The sequence below is a fragment of the Eschrichtius robustus genome, chromosome 20, assembly GCF_028021215.1.
Source record: "Eschrichtius robustus isolate mEscRob2 chromosome 20, mEscRob2.pri, whole genome shotgun sequence".
In the NCBI taxonomy this organism is placed as follows: domain Eukaryota; kingdom Metazoa; phylum Chordata; class Mammalia; order Artiodactyla; family Eschrichtiidae; genus Eschrichtius; species Eschrichtius robustus.
The window spans coordinates 17,882,663-17,892,045 of record NC_090843.1 but is presented as its reverse complement, the minus strand read 5'-3'; positions in this window follow the sequence as shown (position 1 = coordinate 17,892,045).

Genomic DNA, 9,383 nt, shown 5'->3' with positions numbered 1-9,383 from the left:
CTATTTAAGGTATTTGAAATATTTGAAGAGACAAGTTGATTTTTATGGAGCTGTTTGATATCAACCTATGCTGTTTTCCACTAAAGTTAATACCCTGGGGAGTATGAAAATTAGAAGAAGAGAGTCAGAGAATCCTTTTAGGGGTTTCATAACCTAAAAAACTAAACATGACAGAATGCCAGTGACTCTCAAGAGAAAGATTTTTGTAAACACACAAAGCTACTTTAAAATTCCCTTTAATAAAATCAAAAACCATTGTCTGCCATCTTCAAAATCTGAAAGACTACTGGTGGAGTTGCCAGATTTAGCAAACAAAAATACAGAATCTTCAATTAAATTTGAATTTCAGATAAACAATGAATAGTTTTTAGTGTAAGTATCCCCCCCCCAAATATTGCATATTTTAGTATTAGCAGGTCCCATGAAATATTTGAAACATGTTTATATTAATAAACAATTTATTTTAAAAAATTTGTTGTTTATCTGGAAATCAAATTTAACTAGGCGTCCTGTACTTTATCTGGCAACCCTAGTACTGGGGAGAGTTATTTAGCCTCCTCTGCAGAACATGAGGCCCCACCTGGCTGATGAGAATGTGCCTTTAGGGTTACTACATGGAATTACAATGTTAGCAATGGTCATGGTAAAAGGAAAAGAACTGAACCTTTCTTCTGCTCCATGGATTTCTACTCTCTCTTTCACACTGAAGAAATACTGTGAAAAGCATTTCAATGTATTTCTAATTATTTAGAGTGGTAATGGATTAGTTGTACTAAATAAAGAGTATACTTCATTTGGATCTCTAGGCTTTGTTTGTGTAGGGGCTAAGAGCCTAGGATTAACCGTATGGATTTATGAACCTAGAGAACTTGTTTCTCTTGCTAGGTTTGCTAGTCCTAGTGAGGAATGAACAGACCTGATTTAGTAAAGCAGTTGGAAGTCTTCGAAGTTGCTGCATGAATATATTTTCTAATGAAGTTATTCCCACCACCTCCTTCACTAAAGGATTACCCACATTGTTCTGCTTTTATAGGACTTGTTACTGTGGCAGATCTCCCTATTTGTCAGATCTCATCCTCTTTAATGGAGGCTGGAGTACTAGTGCTCCAGAGGTTAGGTTGAAAACAGCAACATTGCTCTGAGTCTGTTTTGAACGCTCATGGAGGGAGCATTCTTTCTAGCAGCAGCTGATGCTCTGCAGCGTGGGATTCTATTACCTTCATTTGAGCTGCCTGGTTATTCTAGCAATCAGATCTTTCTGTCTCCTTCCTGTTACCCAGCCTTGACACCAGCTATCATGTGCCCACTTTGCCTTGACTCCCAGGCCCACAATTCTTCTTTCATTTTCTTTAAACTCATATGCCAGAATATTGGAATTTCTAGGACATTTACATGGCTATGACAACAGTGGGGAATATTTGAAATCAGGACTGTCCAGTAAAATCTAGGGCATGTAGTCCCCCTAATATTTCAAAACTTGTCCTCTGACAGTTACTTAGGACGGCATGGGTATTTGGAAAGGAGACAGGACTGGGAATCAGAAATTCTTCTCTTCATGGCTTTCGTCACTGCTTTGCAGTTAATTTTAGGCAAATTACTGCGTCTATCTCTGTCACTTTCTGATCCTTTTTATTTGAAACCCCTTATAAAAATAATTAAAAAGAACAAAGCAAAAGGAACTCATTTTCAACTTACTCTGCCTATCCTTAAAATTTAAGTTTGAATCCTAGTGTTTGTAATACAGCATATTGGGCTTCTCTGTCCATTTACCATGAGGGTGGGGAAAGTTAGGGAAAACTAAGGCCTTAAAGACTTTACCATTTAATTTTAACTTCTTGTTTAGGAGGATAAAACAAGTGTCTGCTTTCAGGACTGCAATTTGTAAACTTCAAGTCTGAACCCAAGCTGGATAGAACTATAGTATTCTAATTCCTGGAAAAAATAAAAGGGGCTTGTAAACTAAAGAAAGTGATTTACTCTGTCAGACAGTAAGAATAGCACTATCTGTAAAACAGTGACTCCTTTTTCTCTCTTCTACCTTTTCAATTCCTTTGATCCTGTCAGCCTCCCCTCCACATATGATATCCTCTTAAATTGAGATAAGATAGTGATGAATCACGTTAGTAAAAGTACATAGGGCCAAACAAAGATGTCATATTTTGGCATCACTTGGCACTGAGACACATTAGGACAGGGCAGAAAGAGTTCAGGATTTCCTGATGCAAAATTCCTAAAACTGTGGTTCCCACTAAGTGGTTAATGTAGGTTTGGGGCAAGAAAAATACAAATCTCTCCTGAATGTTGGAGTTATGCCTTTTTGCCTGAAGAGTTTTGTCTTTTTTTTTTTTTTTTTTTTTTTTTGGCCTGCCCTAATTCCTGATGTCAGGTCCCCAGGGTATCTGTGCTCTGCCTCATTCTCAGTGAATGTATATTTTATACAGTGTGATCACACTTTGAACTAAAATAGACCATATCTAGAAATCTGCTGGTACAGCTTCCCAAGGACTAAAGAACATGAACAGTTTGAATTGTTTTTTGTGTCTGTGGCTTCTTGAGTCAATTCACAATACAGAGATGTTACCCTCTAGATTTTATTTAGGAAAAAAAAGGCATCAGATCCCAAAGGCTAGCCTCCATACCGAGACTATTTTCCTAGTAAATGCAGAATATCTGCAAAGGAAAGGGGCCTAGATGCCTACTTTTCAGTCTCTCTTCAGCTCTGGCATTATTTTTTTTATTGAGGACAAGATAACTTTCAGTTCAGTCCTGTGCGTAAGCAGGCCACAAGCCAATTTCTAGTTCCCCCTACGCTTTTCAAGTGTTTATTAATCTTGAATTCAATGCAAATCCTGTAGGGAGGCTGGCAGCAACAGATTTTCATCCTCAGTTATTTAAGATGTGGCTAAAACTTCAAAGGCAAATTGCTCTCATAAAATCACATCCTGTAAGACGTGATTTCACCAGGTTGGCAGGCCTTAGTGTTTTGAGTATCTTTTCTTCACCCCACCCTTAACCTAGGGCTGGACAGAGGTGAGATTATTCTCTTTGCTAGGTATGGGGTCAGGTCTTGAAGGAAGACTAATTCTGATGTAAATTCTTCTTGTCAGGGATTTAAAAAACAAATAGAAATAGAGCCAAGGGTGGAGAAACTGAGGCTATCTGACTGTTGCCAAGTTGCTGAGACTAATCCTCTTGGCTACTTCACTGGTCTGGTTCAACCTAAGCCCTCACTATTTTTTTTTGGATTTGAAGTCAAGGCAACACCATTGCTAAGTCAATTCCAGCATGCCAGCTCCAGAACACTGTAACCTTTAAAGACTTGGGATTCCGTGGGAAATGTTGTAGCAGCATTCCAGAGACCCACGCATCAGACACAGACGTATGCATTCTTCCCTGCAGCAGGGGGCGTTGGCCTTACTCCCTAAGTGATGTCCTCAAGAGTCCCGTGGCTGATCCTTCATAAGAGGACAGGGTCTAGAGAATGGACTTGAGGCTATGTGGAGGGGAAAGAGTAAGATGTGACAAAGTGAGAGAGTGGCATGGACATATATACACTACCAAACGTAAAATAGATAGCTAGTGGGAAGCAACCGCATAGCACAGGGAGATTAGCTCGGTGCTTTGTGACCACCTAGAGGGGTGGGATAGGGAGGGGGGAGGGAGGGAGATGCAAGAGGGAAGAGATATGGGAACATATGTATATGTATAACTGATTCACCTTGTTATAAAGCAGAAACTAACACACCATTGTAAAGCAATTATACTCCAATAAAGATGTTAAAAAAAAAAAAAGAGGGAGGGGATATGGGGATATATGTATGCATATAGCTGATTCACTTTGTTATAAAGCAGAAACTAACACACCATTGTAAAGCAATTACACTCCAATAAAGATGTTAAAAAAAAAAAAAAGGACAGGGTCAAACAGGCTCATCTCAACTTGAAGATCACCAGCAAAGGGCCTGGGTTTAGTCATGTAGTTGCCCAGTCACTTGGGATTGGTAAATAATCCTGGAGTAGTAGTAGTGAAAAAGGAAGCAGAAGTACTGAAAAAAGGGGGGGGGGGGGGAGGGTCTAGAAAGGAAGTAAGACAGGTAGAAATGCATGACTTTTTCAACTTCCTGATGGAAAGATCCAAGAGAAATAAAACTCTTTCCAACTCTGAGGACCTTTCTTTGGCCATATTTGGAGGTATATAATGTCATATTGCCACTCTCAAATAAATAAATAAATGAACACATACAGATATACACACACATACATATATCACCTGTTACATCAAATTTAGTTATTATCCATCAGTATAGTATACATTTTAAATAAAGCATATGGAATTAATCTACTCTCTTTCATGAAGAACACAGGATGGGTAGGCAACATTCCATCTACTCCCCACATTTCCAACGGTCATTCCAACAGCCATTTTAAGTTAGAGAAAAGAGAGAAGCTGGGATCTCATGGCATCAGCTTCCTATGGATTACTCTCCAACTTTTTGTTTCCCTGGTTTTTGGAACCCCTTCACCATCTTCCACAGGTAAGACTCATGTTAGTGGAACCGGAGTTACATGCTTGAAACTGACATTGAAGGCTATAATTCTAAGTTGAGGCTAAATAGTAACAGTAATGCTTTGTTTGCATCTAATGTGGTGGGTTTTATAATGGCCTCCCAAACTCTTCCACCTGTTTCTCTTCCCCTTTCAATGTTCCATGGCCAGTGTGTCTTGCCCCTCTGCCTGAATATATTGGCTTCCTAACCTAATTCCTTTATATTCTCTTTGCTTTGAAACGTCTCTTTCAATTTCTTACATTTGCTCTGTACAGTTGACCCTTGAACAGCATGGAGGTTAGGGGCACTGACCACTCCCTCCAGTCAGAAAAATCCATGTATAACTTTACAGTCAGTCTCTGCATCTGAGGATTCAATCAACCACAGATCATGTAGTCCTATAGTTTGTATTTTATTGAAAAAAACCCACGTATAAGTGGACTCGCGCAGTCCAAACCTGTGTTGTTCAAGGACCAATTGTATATCCTTTACTCCAACTTTTTATCTACAACTCGTGCTGTGAAGATCATTCTGATATTAAGCACATGATAGGACTTCCCTGGTGGCGCAGTGGTTAAGAATTTGCCTGCCAATGCAGGGGACACGGGTTCGATCCCTGGTCTGGGAAGATCCCACATTCCGCAGAGCAAATAAGCCTGTGCGCCACAACTACTGAGCCCGCACACCACAACTGCTGAAGCCCACGCGCCTAGAGCCCGTGCTCTGCAACAAGAGAAGCCACCGCAATAAGCCCGCACACCGCAATGAAGAGTAGCCCCCGTTTGCCACAACTAGAGAAAGCCCGTGCACAGCAATGAAGACCCAACGCAGCAAAAACAAAAAACAAAAAAGAACATGACAGACTTTTTTTTAAAAGAAATTCCCAAGCCACAAGTAAAATAATAATACTTTTCTTTGAGAAAAGTATGTATTATGCACTTATCTGCTTTACAAATGTGGAAACTGAAGCAGGGAAATTATAAGACTTGCTCTAGGTCATATATAAAAATTGGGACTATGTCCTCAGACTCTCAGACTAGTGCTTTAAAACTAAAGACAAAAGGGACTAAGATCAAAATGAATTTGATTGGTTTTTTGCTTTCTCTTTATTGAAGGATACAACTTGCATAGGTTTTTTTTCATTTGCAGATTTTCAAGGGCTTTGTTAAACAGAGAAGTTAACAAAAAGAAATCTGTTAGAAGTACCGCTAATGGCCTTGAGATATTACTGACTTCCCTACTCTTTCTGAAGCCCCATTGGAGGGAAATTAATTTCCAAGAGCCTTAAACTTCATTTAAATTATGCCAGAGAACACTGCCTGGAGCATATGTTAGATCCTTAGTCTTCTTAATGGGAACTATATGCTACCTTCCATTCCTCTATCCCAAGTAGGGCTGGGTTCAATCTTGACTTGCTGCATTGGAACCTCATGGGTCATGGGACTAGGGATGTGGCCAAGTAAGATTCTCCTCATTACTGTTGCCATGAAGACTATGGCCCTCGTAGGTTTTTTGTTTTGTTTTTGTTTTTTAAATCATTTCTGTGATTTTATAAAAGAAGCTTGCTTCTAGCCTTAGGTTCACATAGGTTCTGTGTGGCGCACACAGCTTGTATACAAAGGAAAGGCTACAGACTGGGTAAAATACTCTCTCTTGGTCAGTTGGTTAGTTGGGTCAATAAAAATTGAGATGTACTTTGTGCAGGGCTCAGTACTAACAGTTACAAAAGAATAAGAAGTCAAGCTTTTGCTAATAGTATATCTTAAAAAGATATCCATATAAGACAAAAATACAATTACAGAAAAACAGAACAAGTACAAATAAGTCAGCAAAAGCCAGTACTTGAGAGCTGATGGGAAATGGGTTACAGTTGGGTGGAGTTAGTCAATGAGGACTTTCTGGAAGAGGTGAGTTTTGAAGGAAGGGAGGAGCATGGGTTTGTGAAGAAGTATGAGGAGGCCTTTCCAAGCAATAATGCATGAGAAACGGTAGAGAAGAGAGTGAGCAAGCTCTAAGGACCAAGTGGTAAACAGCTTAGCTTGCTAAGACTGGAGAATCTATGTTAAGGGGTAAGGAGAAACAAGTCGGAGAAAATGGTAAGGACAGTGCATGAAGAGCCTTAAATGGTTATATATCAAATTTGCTTTAACAGAAAAGAGGGAGCCTCAAAGGTTCTTGCATAATGAAAATAACTTTTTAAGAAGCTGAGGTACAGATGAATTAGGATAAAACAAAACTGGAGAAGTAGAAAATAGGGGAGATGCTGCAAAATTTTCCAGGAGAGAAAAAAAGTGGCTGGGTCCTAATGCCAGCTCTGCCATTTATTAGCTATATGACCTTGGGCAAGTCACTAAATCTCTGTGTGCCTGTTTTCTCATCTGTAAAATGGGGATAATGGTGTCCACCTAACAGAATTGTTGAATGGATTAAATGAATTAATACATGAAAAGTGTTTAGTAAGCACTCAATACATTAGTATGCAATTATTAATTACATTATTAATATATTAGTATTATATTATTATTTTATGACCAAAAAGTGGTCATAGAAATGCATCCATGTAACAAAAGGCCCCATCTCACATCTTACTTTGAAATGATTGCAGCTTTTCAGTCTGTTCTAAAAGGTATGTAGGATTCAGAGGATAGGAGGGCAGGCCTAGTGTCCAAGACTGTGCTGATCAATATGATAGTCACTAGTCACATGGGGCTGTTGAAAACCCAAAATGTGCCTAGTCAAAATTGAGATGTGCTGTAAATTGAGATGTGCTGTAAATACACACTGGATTTCAAAGCCTTATTATAGAAAAAAAAATCATATACATTTATTTTTTTGGCCATGCAGCTTGCGGGAACTCAGTTCCCCCACCTGGGATTGAATCCAGGCTGTGGCAGTGAAAGCCCAGAATCCTAACCACTAGGCCACCAGGGAACTCCCTCATTAAAGCTTTTTTGTTGATTGCATGTTGAGATGATAATATTTTGGATATATTGGGTTAAATAAGATGTATCAGTTTCACCTTTTTCTCTTTTTTTTTGAATTTAAAGTTACTTAGCTGGCTTGCATTATATATATATATATATATATTTTTTTTTTAAAATAAATTTATCTTTGTCCGCATTGGGTCTTTGTTGCGGCGAGCAGGGGCTACTCTTCGTTGGGGTATGCGGGCTTCTCACTGCCGTGGCTTTTCTTGTTGTGGAACATGGGCTGTAGGTGGGTGGGCTCAGTAGTTGTGGTGCACGGGCTTAGTTGCTCCGCGGCATGTGGGATTTTCCCAGACCAGGGATCGAACCCGTGTCCCCTGCACTGGTAGGCGGACTCCCAACCACTGCGCCACCAGGCAAGTCCCTTGCATTATATTTCTATTGAACAACGGTGGTCCAGTACAACGTTCAGCACTGAGTTTTAAAAATTAAACGGTTCTACATGAGAAGGTTCTATAAAGGAATATGGGGAATTATAGATAAAATCTCCTTGTCCTTGACACTTTAAAACATATATTTAAATATACACACATTTATATGTAATTAATATATATTTATATTAAAAATATATATACCTCAATTTGCGAGATACCTACAAAACTGAGGGAGCCACAGCTAATTTACCTTTAAAGAGGCCATAATTGGTAAAGGGTCTTTTATTTTATTATTATTATTTTTTTGGCCCCACCACGAGGCTTGCGTGATCTTAGTTCCCCAACCAGGGATCTAACCCAGGCCCTGGCAGTCACAGCACAGAATCCTAACCACTGGACTGCCAGGGAATACTCAGGTCTTCTATTTTTTAAAAAAAAGCAGAAACAAAGATGAAAACAGAAAAAAGGTGAAACACATCTTACTTTTGAACATTAAATCATGAAAACAAAAATCTTCTAATTTCTGAAATCACACCCTCAAAGGTCCAAATCTTATTGGTTTAAGTAACCTGAATTACTAAAGGTTTTCTGACAAAATTTTTCATATCATCCCTTGAAGTTACTACTTAAAATAACAGGAATAATTACGGCCAAAGAGCCTCCTATCAGGGTTTTCTGCTGGTCTGGAGGTAAAAATCTAGTTTGCTGTTTTGCTCTGAAATGATATTTCAACATTTTGCCCTGACTGCACTGACCAACTACATAGGCTTCTATTTCCAAAGACAGCCCGGGGGTTAGCGGGGTGGGGGCAAAGAGAGAGAGAGAGAGAGGTGTGTGTGTGTGTGTGTGTGTGTGTGTGTGTGTGTGTGTGTGTGTGTGTGTGTGTGTGTGTGTGTGTGTGTGGTGTGTGTGTGTGTGTGTGTGTGTGTGTGTTAGCGGGGTGGGGGGAAAGAGAGAGAGGTAGGTGTGTGTGTGTGTGTTAGCGGGGTGGGGGGAAAGAGAGAGAGGTAGGTGTGTGTGTGTGTGTTAGCGGGGTGGGGGGAAAGAGAGGTGTGTGTGTGTGTGTGTGTGTTAGCGGGGTGGGGGGAGAGAGAGGTGTGTGTGTGTGTGTTAGCGGGGTGGGGGGAGAGAGAGGTGTGTGTGTGTGTGTGTAGGGGGTGGGGGGCCCTCATGCCTTTTCTGTGCTTCTCAAACCCTTCCGGGCTTCTTCCGGCTCGCAGGCGGCCTGCTCCCCGCAGCGGCGTAGACAGGTGCAGCGCCAGCAGCCGCCTCCCACCCCCAAGGCTCGTCGGCGACCCTACATCCCGCCAAGCTGGCCGCGCCCTCGCCGCTCCGCCCCCTACCCGGCGCGCGCGCGCACACCGGCGGAGGCGCGCCCGTCCGGCGGGGCCGCGCACGCAAACTGCTGCCGCCGCCGCCACCTCCTCCCTCCCTCCCTCCCTCCCTCCCTCCCTCCCTGCCTCCCTGCCTCCCTC